Source organism: Oryx dammah, unplaced genomic scaffold (assembly GCF_014754425.2).
Source record: "Oryx dammah isolate SB20612 unplaced genomic scaffold, SCBI_Odam_1.1 HiC_scaffold_11, whole genome shotgun sequence".
NCBI classification, from domain to species: Eukaryota; Metazoa; Chordata; class Mammalia; order Artiodactyla; family Bovidae; genus Oryx; species Oryx dammah.
In genome coordinates, this window is record NW_024070195.1 from 41,534,383 (window position 1) to 41,560,338 (window position 25,956).

The 25,956-nt window shown below is 49.2% G+C and overlaps 1 long non-coding RNA gene across 1 annotated transcript in view; it reads left to right on the top strand.

Moving 5' to 3' along the window:
- Positions 1 to 25,956, top strand: part of LOC120870230 — a 96,526-nt gene that overhangs the window by 68,284 nt on the left and 2,286 nt on the right. The window contains exons 2-3 of the long non-coding RNA XR_005722759.1: positions 10,102 to 10,225; positions 12,969 to 13,058. This is a non-coding gene — a long non-coding RNA (uncharacterized LOC120870230). The remainder of the gene's footprint in view (positions 1 to 10,101; positions 10,226 to 12,968; positions 13,059 to 25,956) is intronic.

Consider the following 25,956-nt stretch of genomic DNA (forward strand, 5'->3'; position numbering starts at 1 on the left):
CCCTCCAAAGTCTTTACTCTGGAGATACTGTCTGTTGCTTGTGCCTAAGAATGTTCATGGCAGTGCTATACAGAATCACAAAAATCTAGAGGTGACCTATATGTTTATCCACAGTGGATACTGTGGTAGTCACATGACGGACTATATACAGCATGGAATCAAACACAGCTTCACACAATGTCGTGGGTTACTCTCAGAAACATAAAGTAGGTCAAAAAAGAAAACTGCAAATAGATATGTACAGTATGATACCATTTATACGGCCTTTAAATAAATGTAAAACAACACTATATGTTGTTAATTATATACAGAAGGTCTCAGGAAAGGCTGAGTGGAGACTCAGGGCCCAGTTCACCCCTCTGCAAAGGGTATATATAATATCAATATGGTAAGATACAGAGATATTTGATAAACATCGAATTCAGGAGCATCGTTCCTGTGGTGGCAGGGAGCAGAGAGATGTACTTGTGTCCAGTACACAGAGGGTTTCACCAGTACTGGCAAAGTGATATTTTCCAGGTTGGGTGGTGGTGGGCACATGGTGTTTGTGATGTAATTCTCTCTTTTGTGGTCATATTGCTGTTGTTCACCAGACATTTGTGGCTCCTTCTCTTCTGAGCACACAGTAGCTTGCACTTCCTGGTGCTCTGTGGTTGAGAGTGACCCCGTGGCCAGTTCTGGCCAAGGAGTGGTGAGCTAGACCATTAAATTGCCTTTTCAAGATCCTCCAGCTCTCTCTTTTGCTCCTGACAATGTCTGAGATGTTGGCTGTTTCATCCACCTGAATTCCTGAGTTGATTTCAGTGAGCAGAGCCCTCTGCTCACCCTTGAAGGATGTGGAGCAGAAGCAGGAAGCAGCAAGTAGCAGAAGCAGAAGTGTGTTAAGCCCGTGAGCTATGGGGGTTGTTTGTTACTGTAACATACTCTACTATTCTGCCTGATACATACCTTTTAGGGTGCTTGAATATTTCAAAAAAATGAAAGGAGGGCAAACATCCATGCCTTTTGGGCAAGCCCCAAAATTTGACAAGGAAAGGGAGCAGAGGAGAGAAGAAGGCCTGCCAGATTTCATTTCCATTTCTGTTTTCTTAAAAAAAAAAAAAAAAAGTCATTTCCTCATATCCTTTTGCCCCTTGAATGGTAGCAATGGACAAGCTCAGCAATGCATCAGGGAGGCTTCAGGCTGGAGTGCCCCTGGCATCTCATTACACCTTCCTTAGAAACCCATTTAGCTGCCACTGTGCTTTCCCTTGGCCAGGCCTCAGCATCAGGAAACAAGCCCAGCCGTCGCTGGGCATCAGACACCTGCAGGGCAGACTTGGCTTGGCACGTTCTCCAGGCTTCTGAGCGCCCTCCCCTCCCCGAAGCTGCGGGAACATCAGCCAGAGCAGATGCCTGAGATCAGAGCAGACAGGATGTGAGGAAGTTCTTGCCATGGGTGCCTGGCAAGAATGGGAGCCTGGGTTCCCAGGCGCGTGAGGCCAACGGCTCCGTCACACAGTCTGGAGCCCACTGACACTTCAAACGGGAGCCTCCTGTCTTCTGGCCTCCGCCTCCGGAGGAAGCGTTCCTGGATTACCTTTACTAGAGGGAAAGGAGGAGCTGCAGGTAATACCCGGATTTCTATGGTGCTTTTCTTCCCGAAGCTTCAAAAGACTTCCCCTTCTCTGATCTCCCGTGACCTCCCCCAGCAACAGGGCAAGAAGAGGAAGATTTCCCAGTTCAGGTGGAGAAATGGGGGCATGGGGGACAGAGAGAGGAAGTAAATGGCCTGCAGTCACGGAGCAGGACAAGGATGTGATTCTGGTGGGCGAGGGTGTCGTCTTCAGACCTCAAAACCCAGACGCTGGTCCCAGGCCCGTCCTGCTGGGCGGCTGATCTCTCTGTGTGGGCGGTGGCCTCCGTGCTCGCCAGCTGCCCTTGCAGAGGGGTGAGCTGGGCTCGGGGTCCCCACTCAGCCTGTCCTGTGGTCTGAGCACAGAGGAGGAGGATCTCGAACAGGCTCAGGTCAGCCCCTCGCCCACAGAGCAGTGACGACAGGTTGGCTCTGAGCCCTGTGGTCCCGCCGCTGGGAGGTCAGGCCAGGGAGGCTGCCAGAACACCAGGGCTGAAGAAGGTCCAGATAACGCAACTGGGGCAGCCTCTGTGGGTGGAAATGACATTTCTTGGCTTTAAATAGCTCCATCTCCGGAGCCCAGGAGCCTCAGCGGGGCTATTAATTCCTGGACTCCCGGGGCTGCCCGGCCCCGTCATTCTGTTTGCACAAGTTGTGTAAGATCTCAGGCATTTTTCCTGCCACCCGTCTCCCCCACCTCCCTTCAGTTCTGTTGCGCGAATTCAACAAGGGGTTAGTTTATTTCTAGTAGCGGGCCTGGGTTTCAAGCTGACCACATACATATTTTGTCCTTCTTACAAGTGACGCAGCTCAAGTCAACAGCAAACTCTTGAGGGTTTTCTTTGTAACCTGGTGTCTCCATCGTGAAAGGTGATGTGTATATACGTGAAAGGTGAAAGTGGAGGTTTATCGATGCAGGGACGCACGTGTGGGTCAAGTCAATCAGTCAGTCATTTAACCCTTCAACCAGCATATTAATCCCCCAGCCATCTGTTTGAGTGCCTACTATGTGTCAGGCACTGGGCTAGTTCTGGATACATAGGGTAAACCAGAGTCCTCCCTGATAAGATAGCTGTTACCACCTCCCCGCATGTTGCCAGGGGTGACTCCTGCCTAGTTAGGCATCCCAGTCATGAGTTCTATGTCTCTGAATTCTCTGAATCCTGCTCAGCATCACCAAACCTCTAGCTTAGAACGCATGCTGAGAAAGAAGAAAAGGAAAAGACAGATAGATACAGCAGGTACTCAGTGTAGAAACTGACGGGTCGTGGTGGCTGACTGGCTGGAGGTGTAGGAATTGATGACAATTCCAAAGTATTGAGCATAAGGACAGGGGAGGCTTGGCAAAAGGCAAGGACAGATGCTTGGCCTTGGGAAGGGCCATTTGCCTCACTTAGGAATTGTATTTGACTGCTGATTCACAGTGGCCTCAGCACATGGAGTTTCTTCTCTCACGTAAAAGTCCACAGCTCTAGGGCTGGCACAGCAGCTCCAGTCACTGGGATCCTTCCATCTTTCTGCTCTGTCATCCTCACATTCCTCATGGCCCAAAACAGCTACTGGAGTTCCACTCATTACACCTGAATTCCAGAAAGAGAGAAGGAAGGAGGAGAGAAAGACAACAAAGGTGTATGCCCTTCACCCTTTTAAGGAACCTACCTAGAAATCCTCTTTCACCCTCTGCTTGCCTCTCATTAACCAAAACTTAGTCACCTGGCTACACCAAGCATCAAGGCAGATGGAGAAATGTAAGGTTTTAGCAGGGCGTGTTGCTCAGGGCTCTGTTACCAGTGAAGGAGGGAAGGACTGACATTGGGAAGCACCCAGCAGTTTAAGCAATGGCACTCAACAAATATGTGTTGACTTGAAATTGAGTTAGGAGGAAAGATAAGGAATTGTGTTTAGGGGCATGAAGAGTCTACAGTGAGGATGAAACATCCTATTCCAAATAGAGGACTGGAACATATATGAAGGGAGGACTAAATACGTAGGTTCTCCAGTCAGCCACAGAGAGAAAAGAAAACTGTGGCTCAGGTGAAAGCCCACAGCTGTCCCTGAGTCAAGAATACAGCATGAGGGAAAGAGAAGAAATAGCAGCTTGCAAAAGAAAAAAAATTACAGACCATCATTTGTCCGTTCTCACCGCATGATGTCATCTAGGCTCCCCCAGCATCCCAGTCAGTCTGGAGGGTCTTTGAGGGCACACACCGCAGTTCTGACCTTGGGGCAGCTTCGGGTACCTGTTCAATACAAATACAGCCTGGTTCTGTCCTGCGCCCAGGTTGAGCATTTCACGGACACCCACAGGGAAGACACCTCTATCTGCTCCTCTTCCCCCAGATGCCCACCCTGCTCAGACCTGGCTGACATTTAGACCCCATTTAGGGAATTCTGCAACTGAAGAGTGGGGGGCTGCCCTGTGGCGAGGGAGCAGGGGAACGGGAGGGGCCTCGCCTCATGCTATGTAAACCCTCAAGAAGTTTCTCCCAGAGGATTTAGATCAGTGATTCTCCACCACATGGGCAATTTTTGCCCTGCAGGGGACATGTGACCAGGCCTGAGAACATTTTTGATTGTTATGACTGGGGGGTAGGATGTGCTATTGACATTTAGTGGGTAGAGGCCACAGATACTGCTAAACATTCCGCAAAGCACAGGACAGCCCCCTACAACAAAGAATTATCCTATTCTTTGTGAATAGTGATGAGGCTGCAAAACCTTCGTTTATATGTGTCTGATTACTGGGCCCACAGGAAATTTAAATAATTCCAGTTTCACCCAGACCCACGCAATGTTGATTGACATTGAAGCTAAACCCAGGCCTCTGAAAGTCCTACTTAACCACTGGAGGAAAAATTAAAGTTATTCTTATCATAATTGACTACCATTTACTGACCATCTACTATGCCCCAGGTTCTTTACATAAATTACTGTCAAGCTTTTCAACAATTATAAAAGAATCATCATTATCTCTGTTTCACAGGGGGGTTAGCTGTTCAATAGCACACAGCTAGCAAGTGACCCCAAAGCCCACTCACTTTCTATTCCCCACATGCCTCTTATATTTGTTACAGTCCTATTACTACATATATCTGCTTATGGTCACATCTTATGAAAGCTCATAATTGGATGTGACAAACAAGGGAACTATCTGCTAACTAGTGCATGCCTGCTCGGTCGCTCAGCTGTGTCTGACTCTTTGTGACCCGGTGGACTGTAGCCGACCAAGCTCCTCTGTCCATGGAATTTCTCAGTCAAGAATACCGGAGCAGATTGCCACTGGGGATCGTCCCCACCCAGCAATGGAACCCACATCTCTTGCATTGGCAGGCAGATTCTTTACCCCTGTGCCACCTGGGAAGCCCCTCTACTAACTAGACCATTCCATTAATCCTAGCACATCCTTCTCCAGCCTTTCCAGGCAAACGGGATTTTCTGTGCTTAAAGCATATCAAGATGTACCAAGAGGATGCAGTTCTTGAAAAACAAAGCAAGTGGCTGCCAAGCAGCTGAAAATATGCTCATTTTCAGCTCACTAAGGAGCTCATTAAGGAGTCAGGCAAGTAGAAATGAAAGTAACAGGCAGATACTTCAGCATGGTCCCAGGCAACTGATGGAAAGCCCCAAGAGCCATCCACCTATTACTGCTGGGTGTGGGGAAAAGGGCATCCTCATTCATGTTGATGGGGACGCTAGGTGTTAGGCATTTTGCAAAAGCAGCCTTCCATATCTTAGAAAATTAAAACCAGGGGCACATCATTGCAGCAGTACCACTTCTGGGCACATGCAGATATATAGCATTAGTTTTAACACCTCACTGCTCACAGCAGCAGAAAGCAGAAAACCCAGGGGATGACTGTCAGAAGGGGGTGGTTTGATACATTAATAAAGTTTTATTGTAGGTAATAACAATAATAATTTTAAAAACTGCTACAACTGCTACAGTTCCTATGATATAGAAAAATATATTCAACAAGATGCTGCTGCTGCTGTCCGACTCTGTGCGACCCCACAGACAGGAGCCCACCAGGCTCCCCCGTCCCTGGGATTCTCCAGGCAAGAACACTGGAGTGGGTTGCCATTTCCTTCTCCAATGCGTGAAAGTGAAAAGCGAAAGTGAAGTCGCTCAGTCATGTCCGACTCTTCGAGACCCCATGGACTGCAGCCCACCAGGCTCCTCCATCCATGGGATTTTCCAGGCAAGAGTACTGGAGTGGGGTGCCATTGCCTTCTCCCAACAAGATGCTATTTACATGCATTCGTGTATACCGAAATATATATATAGAGAGATATCTGCATAGGCTCTCTCGCTGAGGTCGCAGTTATGTCTACCACTTTGCGACCCCATGAACTGTAGCCTGCCAGGCTCCTCTGTCTATGGAATTTTCCAGGCAAGAATACTGGAATGGGTTGCCCTCTCCTACTCCAGGGGATCTTCTCCAATCAAGGATGGAACCCGAGTCTGCTGCACTGGCAGGCAGATTCTTTACCACTGAGCCACCTGGAAAGCCCCATGCTTATATGAACAGTGAGAGGAAGATAAAAGAAGGTCCATTTTAGGTTCTTAAAACGGGTTTCCTGGGGATGAAGATGCTTCTAGGGTGGGGACCAATGAAGAGTCAAGAAAAAAAGGAAAAGAAAAAAAGAGCAGACTTGAACATAATGTGTGATAACGACCAAAGAGTATATGCACTTAATTGCAACATTCATGAATGTAGAGGTACGCATATGCTTCAGTTCAGTTCAGTCGCTCAGTCGTGTCCGACTCCTTGCGACCCCAGGAATCGCAGCACGCCAGGCCTCCCTGTCCATCACCAACTTCCGGAGTCCACTCAAACTCACGTCCGTCGAGTCGGTGATGCCATCCAGCCATCTCATCCTCTGTCGTCCCCTTCTCCTCCTGCCCCCAATCCCTCCCAGCATCAGAGTCTTTTCCAATGAGTCAACTCTTCGCATGAGGTGGCCAGAGTACTGGAGTTTCAGCTTTAACATCAGTCCTTCCAATGAACACCCAGGACTGATTTCCTTTAGAATGGACTGGTTGGATCTCCTTGCAGTCCAAGAGAGTCTCAAAACTTAAAAATGTTTAATTCTCCAGCAGGCTGAGCTGCGGAGGAGGCAGCGGACTTCCCGCCGCGGAGCTCTTGGCTCGGCTCCCCGCGGGCTGGCAGCGGAGGCTGCGCGCGCCCGGGCGGCGAGCGGCTGGCGGCCCGGCGGGTCCCGGCGCCTGCGGGCGCGCTGCCCCGGCACCGCGTCGCGGACGCGGAATCCCTCACCTGGAGGGCGGCAGACACCGCCCGCCCCTGAGACCGCGCGGGGATTTTCCAGTGGGGGCGGAGGCTCCTGAAAGGCGCCTTGTCGGCCCGCGAGCGGCAGAGACGGTGCGGACAGAGAGGCCCGGGGGCGGGGGACCCCAGCTGGTCGCCTCCAGGGCCGCGCCTCGGACCCCCTGGTCGCTCGTCAGCCCTGAAGGTCGGCAAGAGGTCGGAAGCTGAGCGCAGGGGCGTGCGGTACCTGCAAGGGGGCCGGGAGCTCACGCCCAGCTCTCCGCAGAATTTGTGCCCAGAATTGTGCGTCATTGTAGAGACCAAGAGTGGCTTGGACCTGCTCTGGGAGTTGTCCATGTTCTTGGCGCCCCCTCCCTGGGGCCTAACATTGTGCCTGGCACTTTACATGGCGTGTAAAAAAGCAGTATTTGCATGGTGAACGACAGGCCCTTTAGCAGGCACTGTTAGGAAGCGACCCCCGACTCCAACAGCCACGTACTTCCTCCAGAACCCTGGGGGCTTTCCTGTTCTGGCAGCATCCTACCTAATGGGCTTGATCATTCTGCTTCTCTCAGCCTGTGTCCTGCTTGGCTCCCCCACCCCACCCCGGGGGTTCCCCTGAGCACAGGGATCTAAGGGACAAGTTTGACCACTTGTTGTCCAACACAGAGTAGGTTGTCTACCACCGAAATTTACTACAGCAGGGCAGAGGAAGAGGACATTTGAGTGAGTGGTTCTCTCCATGTCCTTTGAATGGAAAATCCGATTAGGTCTTAGATATTCTGCTGTCGTTACCAACAGAGGAACGAGAAATATAGCCTGAGCTCTGGGCCTGGAGGCAGGATGTGATGTGACAAAACTTATAGCTTAAAAAAAAAAAACTAGAGCACAAAGTTTAAAGGTAGAATCAAGGGAGCCAAGGAGCCTCTCCCATTCCCTTGCCCTGGGCTGTTTGCCAGGAGAAAGGAATATGCTTCCAGAAAGCCTAACTTGGGGTTTAGCAGCTCCAAGGGAAATTTTTTCTACCTGGAACTAAAGCAAGAACTAGGCTGCAACCCAAAGTCTTCTAACTTCCACTGTGACTAAAGAATTGCAAGAGAGAAACAACAGAGAGATGTGTGGGAGGGTGGAATGGGGTCGGGGTAGGGATGGAAATAACACTGGACTGGGGTCATGGTCTGGACTGAGCCCTGGTCTCAGCTGCTTGGTGGCACAGTGGTGGAAATGCAGGGGATGCAAGAGACAGGTTGAATCCTTGGCTTTGGAAGACCTCCTGGAGGAGGAAATGGCAACACACTCCAGTATTCTTGCCTGGAGAATTCTATGGACAGAGGAGCCTGGCAGACTGCAGTCCATGGGGTCGCAAAGAGCTGGACAACTGAGCACACATATGCACACACATACTCAGCCACTTAGATTAGCCCCTTAGCCTTAGGAAAGGTCCTTGACTTCTCTGAACCTCAGTTTCCTCATCTCTAGCCTAAAAATAATAACCCATTTGATTCATATGACAATCTACTATGGGATGGATGAGTACCCATCTCAGTTCTCTGTATGCAGCAGGTCCTCAGCTAAAGGCTTCAGGTCAAAAAGATATTTGCATTGCAATGTTCATTGCAGCATTATTTACAACAGTCAAAGGTGGAAACAACCCAAATGTCTATCAATAGATGAATGTTTAAACAAAACGTGATATAGCCATACAATGGAATATTATTCAGTCATCAAAAGGAACAAAATTCTGATCCATGCTACAACACGGATGAACCTTGAAAAGATTATGCCAAGTAAAAGAAGTCAGGCACAAAAGGATAAATCCTGTATGATTCCACTTGTACGAGGCACCAAGGGTAGACAAATTCATAATACAAAAAGTATTAACAGAACAGAAGTTACCAGGGGCTGAGGGTAGGAGAAATGGATAGTTCTGTTCATGTTCAGTTGTGTCTGACCTCCAGGCTCCTCTGTCCATGGAAGTTTTGAGACAAGAATATTGGAGTGAGTTGCCATTTCCTCCTCCAGAGGATCTCCCCGACTCAGAGATCAAACCCACGTCTCTTGTATCTCCTACACTGGCAGGTGGATTCTTCACCACTATCGCCACCTGGGAAAAGTGAAAGCGAAAGTCACTCAGTTGTGTTGGACTCTTTGCGGCCCCACGGACTATACAGTCCATGGAATTCTCCAGGCCAGAATACAGGAGTGGGCAGCCTTTCCCTTCTCCAGGGGACCTTCCTAACCCAGGGATCAAACCCAGGTCACCCGCATTGCAGGCGGATTCTTTACCAGCTGAGCCACAAGGGAAGCCCAGCTATTGCTCTGGGTACAGATTTTCTGTTTGAGATGATGAAAACCTTTTGAAAACAGAGAGTGGTGATGGTTGCACAGCAGTGTGATGATACTTCATGCCAATGAATTATGCACTTAAAAATAGTTCAAATGGCAAATATTATATGTATTTGACCGCAGTGAAGATCTTTTTTAAAAAGGTGGGGAGGAGGGGAAGCTGTTTGTGAAAATTCTGTTTTCAGCAGCACTTTTGTGATCGTTACCGACTGGACACAGCTCAAATGTCTATCTACAGTAGAATGGGTGAAGTATTGTCTGTTCACATACTGGGACGCTAGGCAGTCTTGAGAATAAATAACAACTACACAGAACAATCTGGGTGGAGCTGACAGACATGATGTTGAGTGAAAGAAGCCAGACATGAAAGAGAATATCCTGTATGATTCCATTTATGCAAAGTTCGAAAACAGGCAAAATGAATCTATGGTGCTAGAGGTCAGGATAGGCTTCCCCTTGGGGAATGATTATTGGAGAGAGCACAAGTGGGTTTCTGGGGGCTGGCAGTGTACTTGGTAACTGACCTAGATGCTGTTACCTGATTGTGGTCACTTCGGGAAAATCCTCCAGGCTATTTTACACTTATCATGTGTGTTCTTTTCTATATATATGTTTACTTCAACAAAACATTAAAAAAAAAAAATCCTTGTTCAATATCCTGAATGGTGAATGGGAACGGTGAACCAGAAAGTCAAGCGACAGAAGCCTGATTTATACGCTTAATCTGTGCCAAGCCAGGGAGACTAGGAAGCCAGATTTGCAATTCTCTACACTGCTTGCAATTTGTACTGCTCCCACCTCCCCCTCCCCACCCCCAGGCCCCATGAGCTGTAACCAATTAGTTTTGAAATCTAAACAGCCGGCTTTCCACAGCTCACACTGCCAGGGACCTGGAGGGAAAGGAGGTACACCCCAGCAACAAGGAGAGGCCCTGATCCTCAAGCTCACAGCCTGCGGAGCCGAGCCCACCAGCCCCAGCCCCCTCCCGGACTTGCAGGTATACAGTAGGCACCCAGCAAATACTTATGGATGGGCTGTATGTCATCAGAATTCTTCAAGTGCACCCCTGAGATCTGACTGCCCCCAATATCAGGGAAGGGCTGTTAGCAGCCCCTCAGGGAGTTGCCTGCGAGGACTTGGGGCCTGGGGTTTCTAGAGAAAAGGTTGCCGCTTCCTTCAGCATCGGTAGCCCACTGCCCAGCTGTCCTCCCGGACACTGTGAGGAGAGCAGATATAAACGCCTGATTTGGCCCTGGCTGACCCGAGGTGACTCCCGACACCAAACAACCTGGCAGTTGGGGTCTGGGGGAGGGGATAATTTATATTTATGCCTGGTGACAAATTGCTAAATAATAGATCTGGCTGGGGTTTCGGTTTCTCTCCCCAGCAGCTTGACCAACGTGTTGGCCTGTTGACTCAATCAGCAAGCTATTTTGGCCCTGTGGGGACCCAGAGCTTGGTTTCTGCTCCGGGGGGCCTTCCCCTTTCTCCCGTGTATTTGGGCTTCCCCCAGGTTTGTGTTTGTTTGTGTTTGTTTGTCTGCCTGTCTGGGGCCCTGAGGGTTGAAGGCAGCCTGAGCCTCTGCCAGACTCCAGGTTTTTACATGGCCTGGGGCACGTGGCCCTAGGGAAACAGACTCCTGCTTGCATGGGTATATCTCCTGTGTATACGGTGAACAAAGCAGCTGCATCTCTTTCTCTTTGTCCCAGTAAGTGCTGTCCTCCTGCTCCTTCCAGCCCCATCTGCCTTTCTCCCCACAGAAAACAGTCAGCCGCTCTTGGTGTTAACGACAGCAGTAGCAGCAACATAAGTCCTCAGGTGGGAATAGTGTTTATGGTTTATGAAACCCTTTCACAGCATCATATCATTTGACCCTCCCATAGTCCTTGGTTTGGGGCTGAGGCTCAGGGAGGTTTGGGGATTTACCTAAGGTCATGTACTTGTAAGAGTCTACGTGGCGCAATCAGTTAGCTTGTTCGGCTGTTAACCAAAAGGTTGGTGGTTTGAGGCCACCGAGGGATGACTGCCCCTGTGACCTTTTGGGCTATCCTGATAGCTCAGTTGGTAAAGAATCCGCCTGCAATGCAGGAGACCCTGGTTCGATTCCTGGGTTGGGAAGAACCTGCTGGAGAAGGGGTAGGTGCCACTCCAGTATTCTTGGGCTTCCCTTGTGGCTCAGCTGGTAAAGAATCCACTTGCAATGTAGGATACCTGGGTTTGATTCCTGGGTTGGGAAGATTCCCTGGAGAAGGGAAAGGCTACCCACTCCAGTATCTTGGCCTGAAGAATTCCATGGAGTGCCTAGTCCATGGGGTTGCAAAGACTCAGACACAACTGAGCAACTTTCATTCATATACTCATAAAGGTCAGAGCATATCTTGTGATTTCTGGTCCCATCTTCTCTTCCCTGATCCAAGTGGCCTCCTTGCCTTTGGAGACTGGGGCAGAGGCTGCTAGCTGCCACCATAAATTCATTTCCCCTTTTTCCTTAGCAACAGAACCTCCATTTTATTCAAGGTAATATCGTGCTCAGGCAAAAGAAATATTCCTAGCCTCACTTGCAGCTGTGGTTTGTAGGCAGGAACTTCAGGAAAGCTCCTTAAAAAGGGGGCATGGGCCCTTTTTACCTTTTTACCTCACTGCCTGGAATTCAGTGATAATGGCTGGAGCTCAGTGGCCATTCTGGACAATGAGGTGACCTTGAGGGTAAAAGCTATGTACTATGACAGTAAAGCAGAAATAGATGGGTCCTGGGTCTTAGATCACCAGAGAACTCTTATGCCAACCCAGACTTCCTACCTTCAGATTTCTTTTACATGAGAGAAATTAGCTTCTATTTTGTTTAAGCCTCTGTTGTAGGTTTTCTGTTTGCAGCCAAGTGCTTCACTCCAGATCCAGGGACCCCATTTCTGGTGATACACAGTCTCTCCTGCACCCTTTCCTGCTTACTCAGTTGGAATGTAGAGGGCTCTCTCCTCACGGTTCTCAGCTCTCATAGTTCACATATGCTGGGCCTGGGTCATGAGAGCTACCGCAGTCAGGCACCTCTCTGGGTCCCTTGAACCCCCTGAGAATTCTAGAGAACAAACACATTGCAGAGTTTCTTCTGTTAGTTCCTATAGCCAAGTGAAACCACTGAAGGAGGGGAACACATGAAAATTCCAAGCACCTGGCAAACTGCCTGGATTGGATTCTTCTGAGGGCCGGTTGACAAACATGCTTCCAACTACCCTTCATCCCTCCAGGCTTCCAGAGGGTAAAACAGAGAGTTCATCATTTGGCCCTTACTCCTCATCTGCACCCCTGCCCCCCGAGAACCATAGAGTGCATGCATTCATGGTCCCTGTCACGTGACTCTCTATCAGTAAACCCTTTTGAGTGTCCACTCCTAGTAGATGCATGTTTGTTGACTCAAGAATTACAGACTCACGCGTATTAGTCTGCACATGTGTAACTGAAAGCCCAGGCAGCGATGGCTGACTCGAGCACCTTGTCTGGCTGGGGAGGGTGGGCTCAGCTTGATGCATCAGATCACGGATGTCATTCAGGGCTGGGCTCTGTCTGGCTTCCTGAAGTTCCTCCATCCTTTTTGTGTTGGCATTTGTCCTCAAGTCTGCCTCTTCAATGTCATGTGTTAACATGGTGTCTGCCTTCTCAGTAGGACAAGGTGGGCAGGGGCAGGGCCAGCCTGCCACGCTCTGGCACCTTCCCCTCTCTAAGAAACAAAGTGTCTTTTCCAGAAACCTCTGGTGAGGGTGTCCTTATGCCTCCTTGTCCAGCACCGGGTCGCATGGCTTCGTGGGTCACAGAGGAGTCCGGGAAGTTATCAGGTAACAAGGGAAAAGGGAGGTGGGAATGGAATGGCTGTTGGGTGGTCACCCCATAGGGTCTGCAATACATGTGTACTACTGGGCTAATGTATTAGGTATATGATAAGATCTATGTTAAAAATCGGGATTTTAAAAGCATGAGATAGGGGTTTCCCTGGTTTTCCAGTGATTAGGACTCTGCCTTCCACTGCAGGGTAAACGGGTTCAATCCCTGTTTGGGGAACTAAGATCCCACAAGCTATGAAGCTCAGCCAAAAAATTTTTTAAAAAAGAAGCATGAGATTAAAAAAATAGAAATTCTAACGTTAATTCCCACACAATTCCTGGGGCACAAGCACCCACTTTGGAAACCGTCTGTGCAGCCAGAAAAACTTGAGTTAAGTCCTGGCTCTGCTACTTATTAACTGCAACCTTGGCAAATTTCTTAATCTTGTCAAGCCTCACTTTACTCATTTGTAAGGTAGGGATAGTAATGGAACCCATCTGACAGGGTTTTGTAACAGTGCCGGGTACTTTTTAAGAAAACAATATTAGAATAATAAGATGTCTTCCTTCGACATCAGCTTCCCATTTACAGGCAAGGGATGGTGGTGGGGAGAGTTAAAATTTTGAAACTGTTGAAAGCAACAATGAGTCCTCAGAACATTTTGATTATGCCCATCATTTAAGTATCCAGGTGTTTTTCATTTCTGAAGCTTTTGAGCTGCATTCTAAGGATTCCTACCTACCAGGGCACAGGACCAGAGTCCTGCCAATATTTTCCTAGCATGGCCACTCCCTGCTGCAATGATTCTGCTCTCTTGGCCTCAGTTTTCTCAGCTGCAGCCTGGGAAGATTGGGCTAGAAGGTGTCACACCTGTCCTTTCTTCTTCAGTTTAGGGCATCCCCTTTGTCAGTTCTGGCTCCTGTGGCGTCTCTCTGCCTGGTCTCTCCCCACTCCCACTCCAGTCCCGAAGCTCCGAGGTCCTGCCTCTTGCGGCTTGCCCTCCCTTTCCCTGGCCTCTGGTAATTCTGCCCTTTTGAAAGTGCTCTCTACCCCAGCGTCCTATGAGATTCCAAGTCCCTCTAGGGAGAAGGCAGCATGAAGGTCTGGTCTCTGCTAGAGATGAGACCTGGTTTCGGGTTATTTTCTGCCCTAGATTCAGAGCACTTTCAGTGTGCAAGGTCATGTCCTAAGGGCTTTACATGTTTTAACACACGTAATGCTCGGAGGTGGCTACTCTTATTATCATCATCATCATCAATCCCACTTTTAAAACGAGAAGAATGTGGCACAGAGAGGTTAAGTACCTTGCCCAAGGCCACACAACTGGCCACAGGCACAGATGCATGTTGTCCCAGGCACTCTGGCTCTAGAGCCCATGCTCTTAAGCACTGTGTTGGACAATATCTGATTTCTTTGTCTCCTGTGATTTGGGGTTAGTTATTTAACCTTGTCGTTTTTGTAAATGTGGAGCCATTTGAGAGTCTATTACAGACATCATGTCACTTTACCCTAAATGTTCGGTGTGTCTCTACCTGGCATTTTTCAGTATAACCTCAACACCTCATCAATTTAGGAAATTTAAGGCTGATACAAAGCTATCATCTAATGTAATGTTTATCTTCAAATGTCCCTGTCCTCAATAATGTCCTTTGTAGCTTTTCATTTTTTCAATTTAGGGTCCAGTCAGGACCACACACTGGGGGAATTCCCTGGCTGTCCAGGGGTTAGGACACTGTACTTTGACTGCCGAGATCATGGGTTCAATCCCTGGCCAGGGAACTAAGATCTCACAAGTTACATGGCGCAGCCAAAACAAAACAAATCCAAAGACCACACGTTGTATTTAGTTATAATTTTTTAAAAACTTTTTAAAAAATTGAGATATAATTCATATGCCATAAAACTCACCCTTTTAAAAAGTAATTTTATTTGTTTGGCTGTGCTGGGTCTTTGTTCTGCACGGGACTTCTCTAGCTGTGGTGAGCAGGGTCTGCGCTCTAGTTAAGGGGGGCGGGTTTCTCACTGCAGTGGTTTCTCTTGCTGCAGAGCAGGAGCTCTGGGTGCACACGCTTCCGTGGTTACAGTGTGTGGGCCCAGTAGGCGCAGCTCCCAGGCTCTAGAGCACAGGCTCAGTAGTCGTGGCTCATGGCTTAGTTGCTCCTTGGCATGTGGAATCTTCCTGGACCAGGGATTGAACCTGTGTCTCCTGCATTGGCAGGCAGATTCTTTACCACTGAGCCATCAGATAAGCCCCAAAATTCACCCTTTTAAAGTGTACAATTCAGAGGGTTTTTTTTTTTAAGTATATTCATAAAGTTGTGAAACTGCTACTATTTTCTAATTCCAAAAAAATTTCATCATTCCCCAAAGAAACTCTGTACCCACTAGCAGTCACTCTGCATTCCCCCATAGCAACCACTAATCTATTTTCTGTCTCTATGAATTTATCTATTCTGTACATTTCATATACATGGAATGATATAGTCTATAGCCTTTTGTGTCTTGTTTCTCTCAGCATGTTTTCAAGTTTCATTCATGTGATAGCGTGGATCAGAACTTCTTTTTAAAGGCTGAATAATATTCCCTTGTATGGATGTACCATATTTTTTTTATCCATTTATTTGTTGATGGACACTTGTGGTGTTTCTTCTCGTTGGCTGTTATGAACATTTTTGGGGTACAGGCTGTTATTGTTCAGAATGTTCCTCCATTTGGATTGTCTGATTAGTTTTAGATTCACTCTATCTGTTTTCATAGCCTAACAAGTGACTTTCTCTCTCTGCTGAGCTCAGCCAGGGCCTCCATCTCTGCCCAGCCATGTTGCTGGCAGGTGGAACAGCCTGTGGGAGGCAGAGTTCCTCGCCTCCCCAACAAAGCAGCGCTGTGCTCATGCCCACTGCCCACAGTCCGTGCCACTGCCCTCCCTGCCCTGTGGGCACAGAACCTCAGAGTTATTTCAGGCCCTTTCGTGGTAGACCTGGCCTGGGAAAATCTGAGGTCCTGGCGGCGGGACACAACTGCCTTCCTCAGAAGCGTGAAGGTCATTCCCTGGGCTTGGCTTCTTTGGTCTGGTGGCCCAGCCCCTTGCTTCTGGTTCCCACTGACCCCCAGCAGTCACCCCCTGGCAACCAATGCGAGGGAGCAGAATACACATCACTGGGATGGGCTTCCTGTTGACAAACGCCGGCTTGTGGCATCGGGTGTGGTTAAGGCTCAAAAGAGCATCTATCTAAAAATGGGCCCTTTCTGCTCAATGGACTCAGAGCACGTGTGTCTTGAGTCATTGCTGTTTCCTTCACTCGGGCAAAAATGACCTTTCTTCCCCCGCTGGTTTCCTCTGTGCAGCCCCAGCAGTCCCACAGCTATGAAAATCTGGAGTCTCTTCCCTCCTGGACCTCTTCCCCAGATTAACAGCTCAGCGTTCCTGGCAAAATCCACAGGCTAGCTGGGACTGGTGCTCCATAGCTGTTTGTTTTTCTCTGTAAGAGCAGAATGAGGCAGGACTTCTGAATCACCCCCTGACTCGCTGTGTGGCTTTGAACAAGCTGCTTGGCCACTCTGTGCTCCTGTTTTCCCAGTTGGAAATGAGACAGTGGATGATGCCATTCTTTGCAGCATGTGAACAGAGACTGAGCTTTGTTTATGGGTGAGACCCTGGAGCAAGTGGCCAGGATGGGGTGAACCGCCTTCCTTGGAGATGCAGATGTTTAACAGTAGGTCAGATCCCCATTTGGCCATCCTGGTAGATAAAGAGGTGGTCGTAGAAAGAGCATGAGCTTTAGGGACAGATATTCCCAAGGCCAAAACTCATCTCTCAGTATCCTACTAGCTGTGTGGCCTCGAGCAAGTTAATATCTGTGACCCTTTGTATCATAGGGATAATAGTGGCTTTTCCCGGAGTTGATGGAGGTATGAAGGGTGGTGACATCTGAAAAGTGCTAAGGACAGTTTCTAGTATGTTGCAGAAGCCCAATAAACCATTGATATTGAGAAAGTACAGTCAAATAGGTAGCAGTGCGGTAGTTCCTTAGGATACATCCAAATCCTTAATCTTCTCTGTTGGCCAGTTTCTTATGCTGAGTTTTAAGGTAGCTAAGTTAGTGTTGTTGGACAAATACTGGGGTATCTTCCCCGGAAATTAAGGCCCCTTATCTCTCACCCTTTTTGCCCAGCCCAGTTTTCACCTGCTTGGAAAACAGAAGCAAACAGAAATGGGTGGCAGAAGGTCCCAGGTTATCTCAAGGAAACCCTTCCAGAGGGGGAGATACTGCAGGGCGAGGCTGTGAACCGAATTCCACCTGTGGGGTCCTGGCTCCCTGGGAGGCTCGTGGGTTCCAGCTTCCCTGGTGGCCTAGCTCTGGGTAGACCACCCAGGGGGTGAGATTTCAGGGCTGTCCAGATGCAAATCCTCCCTGTCTTGTGGGCTAATTCTTGATAGTCCTCTAAGCCCATAGACTTAAAGCTTTGATCCCTGCTGGAGAGAGATCCACCTGGGAAAAGATATCATTTAATCCTCTTTAATCATGTGATCCTCAATGTATGTGACTCCAGCAGAAATTGCAGGTTGGCCTCCTGTCTCATTGCCCTCCATCTTCATTTTGTAACAGAACCCCCCCCTCCCACATTCTGGCCATCTAGTCACAGCAGGGTTTCTCAGCTGTGGTGCTTTTCAATATTTTGGGCTGGATGATTCTTTCTTGTTGGGCAGGGGGCAGGGTATTCTGTGCTTTGTAAGACATTTAGCAGCACCCATGGCCTCTACCAGTGACCCCCACTCTAGACACTGACAAGTGTCCCCCTGGGAGTGGGGACAAAATCTCCCCTGTTGAGAACGCCTGACTCATTGACTACATTTCCCAGCCTCCCTTGCAGCTAGGTGTGGCTATGTGACACCATTCTGGCCAATGACGCGTGACTTGATGTAGGTGCTGTATCCATGTGAGCAACTGCCAGTTTTCTTTAAAGGGCAGCATGCTAGAGTGAGAACACAGTGTTAGAAGCTGGGAGATGGAAACTGAAGGTCAACGGGGGCAGAGCAGCTACAGAGAAGGAATCGGGATGCCCAGCCTGGGAACTGCCATATCCACCCAGCTGCCTATGCTCAAACAGCCGTGTGAGGGAGAAAAACAACCTTCTGTCTTGTTGGCCATTGGAGCCACTATGATTTTGACCTTTGTAACAGCTCCTGAAACTACATCCCAATTGACATAAGAGATTTGTCGCCTCCTTTCTTGACCGCAGAGTGTGAGAGAGGAAGTGAGAACATGAACTCAGGAATAAAGGAATGAATGACTAAACCTGCCTCTATGGAAGCCCCTCTAAGTTCCAGGCACTGTGCCAGGGGTTTTCATGAACGCTACTTTTATTTAGTTAGTTCTCCATGAGTCTACAGGAGAGGCACTCTTATCCCTGTATTTCTGACAGAGGAGGCCACGGCTCAGAGAGGTTGAATGACTTGTCCACATTACACAATCAGCCAGGGACACAACTAGGATTCAGCTCTGTGCCTGAAAGTCCCCCCCACCCCCACCCTGGCCACATGCTGCTCCTTTGATTGAGAAACTCTGCAGACATGAGGCTCCAGTAAGGACGCCTCTGCCTTCAGAATAACCTTGTCACACAAAGCCTTGTTCCTGTCTCTACCCCAATACTTTGTCTACTCGTCTCACACCCCTCACACCCATGTTCAACGTTGCTCATCTCCAAGTAGTCTTCAGGCTTGCCTGCCCTTTTCTGCTTCTCTACCTTTACTCAGGCCAAGCTTACTTAGCCCCCTTGGTCTAGGATGCTGTTAATACCCTTCCAAATCCCTACCCCCAAAATCTGCTGACTCAGAGCCCTTTGGCAGGACTCAGCTCAGACATTGCCTCCTACAAGAAGCCTTCCTTGACTACACCCTTCTCAGTCAGACAATGTCCCTCTCTTGTGGACTCCCTTCACACTGTACCCCCTATGATGGCATATACCATTGTGGGAGGTATAGATGTCTCCAGGGCCGAACTGTTTCCTCTGCCTCTTCACAGATCAACGTGATATCTGTGAAACTTAGTACTTGTTCAAGAATGGGGAGGGAGGGAGACATGCTGGAATGGTGCAAAGTGAGGAATCCAGCTCACAATTTCATCCCTGTGTGTGTCCACAGTAAAAACCAGTTACTAGTTACTGTGAGGGGTTTCAGAAAGAGGAAGTGTGTGCTGAGAGCTCAGACTCTGAGAAGAAGCTGTGTGTATGTGTGCGCTCAGTCGTGTCCGACTCTTTGTGACCCCCTGGATGGTAGCCCACCAGGCTCCTCAGTCCATGGAATTTTCCAGGCATGAATACTGGAGCAGGTGTCCATTTCCTATTCTAGGGGAATCTTCCCAACACAGGCGTTGAACCTGCGTTTCTTGCATCCCCTTCACTGGGAGGTGGATTCTCTACCGCCGTGTCGAAGAAATCAGACAGAAAACATACAAAAAGGTAAACTATGGACACTGCACTTGTGCATCATCTATGGGGCGGGTCCCTCGAGGCCTCCAGCAGGATCTTGGGCTCTCCACCCCATCAGTCTCTAGGAACGCCAGCTCCTTCTAACAGCAGTTAGACATCATTAGGAGGAACAATCTGCCGCCCGAGAGCTCCACAGAGTCTGAGGCTGCAAAGAAAGACCGCGTCTCCCTGCCTCCTGTCCTGACTCACTCAGCTTTGTGGGAGTCATGCTGTTGTCCTGTTCTGGGAGCGTGGTTGGCAGTGAGGGCTGGGGGGAGCCCTTCTCCAGCCCTTGGCTCCTGAGAAGCCTCCCCAGAGACCAGGAAGTGGGGATGCATAGGACCGGATCCCTTCCTCAGATGCTCTGAAAGCTGGGGGACTGGAAGCAGCTGGAGAGCGGGAGGACAGGCTGGACCCCTCAGAGCATGCGGCCGGGCTTCCGCCATCGTGGGGGCCACTCACCTGCTCAGAGCGCCCATGGCAGCCTCCGGTCAGTGGGTTTGGAAGCGTGGGCCAGAAGCCCAGCTGCGAGTCCAGCCTTCGCCACAGGAGCCCTCCTTTTCTCTCCGGGTGAGGGAAGGGGGACCCAGCCCCGCTGGGAGAATCAGCCCTGAGGGTGGATGGGGGTGACAGGTGTCCTGATGCTGGTGGTGAGCTCGGTGAGCGCGAACCGGCCGGCGCTCTTCTAAGCACCCATTTCATCCTCATAACCGCCTCGTGAGATCTGAGTCTCCTAGCGCTGCCCCTGTCCATCATCCAAGTGACCTTCAAAGCCCTTTTCCAGGGCAATATGTCCCCTCAGCAGCGCCTGCCCTGTGCGGCCTTGAGCAGGTCCCTTTCGCCTGTCAGCAAGACGCCAACCCTGACGAGACCAGCGTATGAGACCAACAATGCAACCGTGCTTTGAAGAGGCTGTGGGTGTTCGCCAGGCTCAGCTGTGATTCCTTCCAATCTCGGCCCACCTGGCTGGCGTGCAGATGCCAGGGTCTGCCAGCCTTCCCCAGGGAGGGAGCCTGATTCTTCCCTACACGCATCATCCTCTGCATTCTCTCTGTTTTGTCACTGACCACCCACCATTTTGTACAGCCCGAGGAAGGCCTGGCCGGTGTGGACAAGGATCCCAGCACTGATCCTGCCCCTCCACCAGCTCTGTGACCTCAGGCAAGTCGCTTCTCCTCTCTGGGCCTCAGTTTCCCCATCTGGAAAACAAGGAGGTCAGAACTGAACTACTGCTTTGCACGCAAGTATCCTAATGTCCTGTGATCAAAGGCCAGGGGACGGGCTGGTGGACCCAGACGAAAAGCTCAGCCCCAGCTCAGCTTCCCATGTTAATGGCTTTGCCGAAAGGAGGCCCCCTGGTTATGGAAGCTGCTTTATCAAAACGTGTCCCAGCTCGCTTAGATTACACTTCACTCCACTGAACTTCAGAAGGGGCACAACGGCTCCACAGCAGAACGTCAACACGGTTGGTCAGGCTTGAAGGGGTCACCTCGCTGGGCAGCTGGGCAGGCTTTTATGGACCCTTGATGGGAGAAAGAAAAACGGGGTGGGGCTGGAGCCTCACGTGGTTGAGGCTTTGTGGTTTTCACATGGTTATCGTCTTCTCCAGTCTCCAAATCTCAGATCCAGAGACAGTCCTGATGGCCAGAAAGACAGGCAGCCTCTAATAGGATGAAATACAATCTGAGGAGCTGCAAGCCTCATGCTTGGAGGGAGGGAACAAAGCAAATTTGTGAGAGTGACAGTTCATGGACAAAACATGTTAGCAGTTTTGTGTGTGAAAAGGGCACATGGGTGTTAATTGATGATGAAAGTCGTGTGGCGTAGCTTCCAAAGGAACTAAAAAGCCTTGCTGCTGCGTTTAGAGAAATACAGGATGAAGTTGGAGAAAAACAAGAATATTGTTTTCATTTATAAGTGCTGGCTGTGCTGGATACTGGCCCTCGTCAGTTACACAGATTATCTCATCTGATCCTCACAGCTCCCAAAGAAGTAAATACTACCATGATCTCTCTGTGTTTCCAGTGAGCAAACTGAAGTTCAGAGTGGTTAAGTGACTTGCCCATGGTCAACAGCAAATAAAAGGCAGAGGTGGGCTTCAATGTTAGGTCTCTCCATCTATTTTGCCACCAAAACAACATCATGAGAGTAAACAATCCAAAGAGCAACAGTTGTTGAGTCTTCAACTATTTTGAGAATGTGTGGGAGAAGGGGGCGTCAAACGTGCCCTGCAGTGGGTCGTCCCACTCAATGCAAACAAGATGTTTGCAGCAGCCGGCTGTCTGGAGACAGCAGGCAATGTCAGGAGTGGTGATTTCTTTGATATTGGGGATGTTTATGTATAACCACCAGGCAGGAAGGCAAGCAAGTGGATTCAGTAGGTGGTTGAATGAAGACCCTGCTACTAACTTGAGTTTTGGCAGGTTCAAGACTGAAGGGGCCGGGTCAAGCAGATACACCTTGGTCTCTGGAGTCCAACAAGTCTCATTATGTGAAGGATTTCTCCAGGTGTTACTGGAAGTACCTTGCAGCAGGCAGCCTCAGGCTAAACTGAGAAAGAACCTGGGTTGAAAGAACCCTGACCTTGGGGTGAGGAGACGCGGTCTTTTGACTTCAGTTTTTAGCTCTGTGCCTTCAGGCAAGTCGCTTGACTTCTCTGGCCCTTGGTTTCCTCGCTGGTACAAAGGAACTTGGATTGGATCAGTTCTGAGGTCCTGAAACATTAACAGATATTACCTGTGAACCTGGGATGACACAAACCCCCCTGTGTCTGAGAGGTAAGGGCTGGAGAAACAGAGCGGTGGAAGGCAGGCTGAGGATGGCCCCAGTGGGCTGGGCTAGGCAGTCCTCCCGTGGAGGTCAGGACGCGGGAGCTGGGCTGGTGGCCCAAACTTGAAGTCAGCTCTTGCATTTTTATCAGGGAGGAGGCGGGAGAAATGCATTCAGCAGACAAAACAAACGTAGCAAGGGGGGTTGTTGGTGAAAGTGTATGTTTTGTCTGCTGGGCACTTTCCTGCCCAGAGGCCCATCAGACAGGCCCGGGGAGGCCCTGAGTGAGCGAGAGGAGCGGGTGCAGGCAGGCAGCTCCAAAAGGCTGTCTGTGCTCTGCAGTCAACGCCCCGACAGTCTTTGTTATTGTGAATTGGGTGAGTGGGGGGAACTCCCCCAGTGTCTGCTTTTTGAACTTAGAAAAACCTAGGTTCAAATCCCAACTCAGCCACTCACTAGCTGGGTGATTTGGAAGCAATTCATTTAACCTAGGGTGTCCATGTATGACTTGTTATCCAAATGGAAGCATCTTTGAGAATGGAGGAGAAAGCTATTATTAATTATGCTGGTTCAACTGCATAAACCGAGACTGTTTGGAGCAAAACTGGGACACCCTGCCTGACCTGCCCAGGCCCATTTCCACACTGAGAACACGGCCACTGTGCTGCTCACGTGCACGTGCTTCACGTGGCTGGACTGAAGCTGCGGTGAACAGACACAGCATTTAGTGGGCACTCAGGAGGAGAAGGCTCCACACTGCCCTTTCCCTCTTCTCGCATTCTGTGTGTCTAAAGAGGGCTCTGAAACGGGGCTCACTGGGGTCCTGGAGAAGCTGTGCCAGGGCCTCCTTCGAATCTGTGTGTGCTTTCCTGGAGGGCCTGTGCCCAATGCCAGTTAGAACGTGGGCCTCCCTTTGGGATCTGTTTGCCTTTTCATAAACACAGACACAGGGTTTTTCTTGGCCAGGCCCCTCTGCTCACAGCTCAGGGATTGTACCTTGAAGCGTTTGCTCCCAAGTGATTTGAATCAGGATCTACCAGGAAGTTTGTTTTCCAAGGCCTTAGTCAACATGTGGGTGTGGAAACACCAACCAATTGCAATGTAGAGTCAACTCCTTTTTAAATAGGGACTTTCACATTAGTCAGACTTTTCAAAACAACATAATGTTTAAATAAAATTCCATTTCCATCTTTCCATCACCAGGAGCAGTTGCTGAAGATATTTCTGTTCCACCGAGTCTTCCCCAGGCCACGTCTTAGCTGCTTCTCTTACTATGTCAGAGCCCAGGCTATGATGTCACGTGCTGGAGGTGTGAAATCATTTCTTACTTGGGCCTTGGTTTTCTCTTCTGACTCTTTACATGGACTCAGACTGCTTGGGCCAGAATTTTATTTTGCTTCATTCTGATTCTTTGCTTTATTATTGCTGGGACTAGCTGCAATCCAGCCCACACCTTCCAAGGTACCTCCTCCTTAAGCACCAGCACAATCCCAGGGGGTCCTACATTTTAGCATTCGAAGCTCATAGCTCAGGCTGCCTTTGACGTACCAGGATTTGGTATGAAATACTTTTGACAGAGTCTCATGGGTCCCAGATGTGATCACCCTGAGCAGGCTCAGACACACACCTTACCAAACCTGCAGGTTGACTGGGTGCACATACCTAGCATCTTCCCATAGCCCTGGGCCCCCAGCAGGGTCATCTACTCTGAGCCCCTCCTTCCTGGCTCCTACATTCCCAGGACCTGGCTGAGTCACAAACCCATGGAGCTCTCTGCTGGTCTGGCAAATTAGGCAGAGTCTGAGAGCTCCTCAACTTGTTGGTTGTGGACTTACCATGTGTCTAGCGCTCTGCTAAGGGTAACATGCAGTATTTCACTTCATGATCAATGCTTTAGCCCATGTTTGGAACTTGGGCCTCACATAAGCTACTGAGTAAGCCCTCTGTGCCCCAGTTTTGTCACCTGTAGAGTGGGGATGATAACAGTAGCTCCTCCCTCATGAGTTGGTGTGCAAATTCAGTAAGCTCAAGAGTATAAAGTGCTCAGAGCCTGGCTGACATGTAGCCAGTGCTCCATTGCTGCTGGCTATGTTTATGATAAATCCTCACCACCATCCTGTGAGAAGGGGGACTCTCATATCCCCGTGGGCAGATGAGGAACTGAGATTTGGAAAGGTTAAGTAACTGCCCAAGCCATGTGCTAGAAAGACAGGCAGTAAGCATGCTTTGTGAAGTCTGGGGCCCGGCTCTCTGTGACATGAGAATCTGGGTTAAATCCCAATTGAGTTGCTTTTGCATGTATTTATAGACATCAATGTGCCAGGCCCTGTGCCAGGAGCCAGGAAGCCAGCAGGGAGCTCCACCCTGTTTTCAGCCCAGCCTGAGCAGACCAGCTCTGGACTAGGCACAGTTAATCTCCAGCCATCCCCTCTGGCTTCACCTGGCTCATTAAAACCAGACACATTACGAGTTTACTTAGCATCTGCAGAGAGCGTCTTTCATCTTCAAAGATTTCCCGAAGCACCAACCAATTAATCCTTACAACACCCTCATCTCATGGACAAATATTTATCCTCACTTCATACCCAGGAAAACGAAGGCCCGGAGAGGAGTACAGACTGGGCGGGAGGAGGAAGAATGAGTGGCAGAGCTAAGCAGAGAATTCCGGAGCCCCAGACCCTGCTAGCTGCCCCGTTCTTCCGAAGGCTGCAGGGAAATTCTTCCCGTAATGCCTTTTTTTTTTTTTTTTTTTTAATGGAAGCAGAACCTTTTGCAAGTTCAGAAGAATTAGATTTCTTTAATAGTAACCTGCAGGAAATACATTAAAAACACATTCTATCAGTTACAAATCTTAATGTCACCAGCCAAGGATGAGGGAATTAATGCTGGGCCCAAAAATACATATAGTCAGCAACTCCAGGGCAAGGGCAGAGACGATTTATAGAGTGCGAGGTCTGGACGTCTGGAGCAGGCAGGCTGAACTCAGTGGTGAAATTGAAACAGGGCTGTTCTCAGATGGGGTGGAGTGGGGGGAGGCTGCTGAGGGCAGCTTTGATTCAATCATTGTTCACCGTTTCTTCTCAATGTAAAAAAAAATTTTTTTTAATGCTATAAAGGCCAGGTTCTGATCTGTCATGAGAAAACTGCTTTCATTAACATAGGCTCCTGTTAAGGGCACTTTAAAAGAATTGGCTGACCCCTGCAAGGTGCCCCCAACCGGAAAAATCCCAGCTCTGATCCTCTCGCCTGTCTACCTGGGTCAGACAAAGGGGGAATCCAAGCAGTGGTTTGGCTGGAGAATCTACGCAACAAAGATAAAACCTATGTATAATTAATGTGGTTTTACTCTGTTAGCGGAGAGTATTTTTCTTTACCTTTATATTGTAAAATAAAATACCATTATAGAAACCACAGCAAGGAAAGGTGTCGCTCAGTAAACCGGGATAAGGGAAACAGCCCTGGTCTTTTAGATTGTTTTCGTTTTTGGACTCAGGGCTCCATTTCGCCAAACTTGAATCTTAACGCGAACTTGGAGAAACTTTGAATCTCAGGGGTATAATGTGCTAAAGTGACCTAAAGAGCTATGTAGAGCTCTCAGCTGTTAGTTTAGGGCCACCACATTCCCAGCCACGTGCTTGCTGCTCAGAGAAAGGGGATTAAAGGACTCCTAGTGAA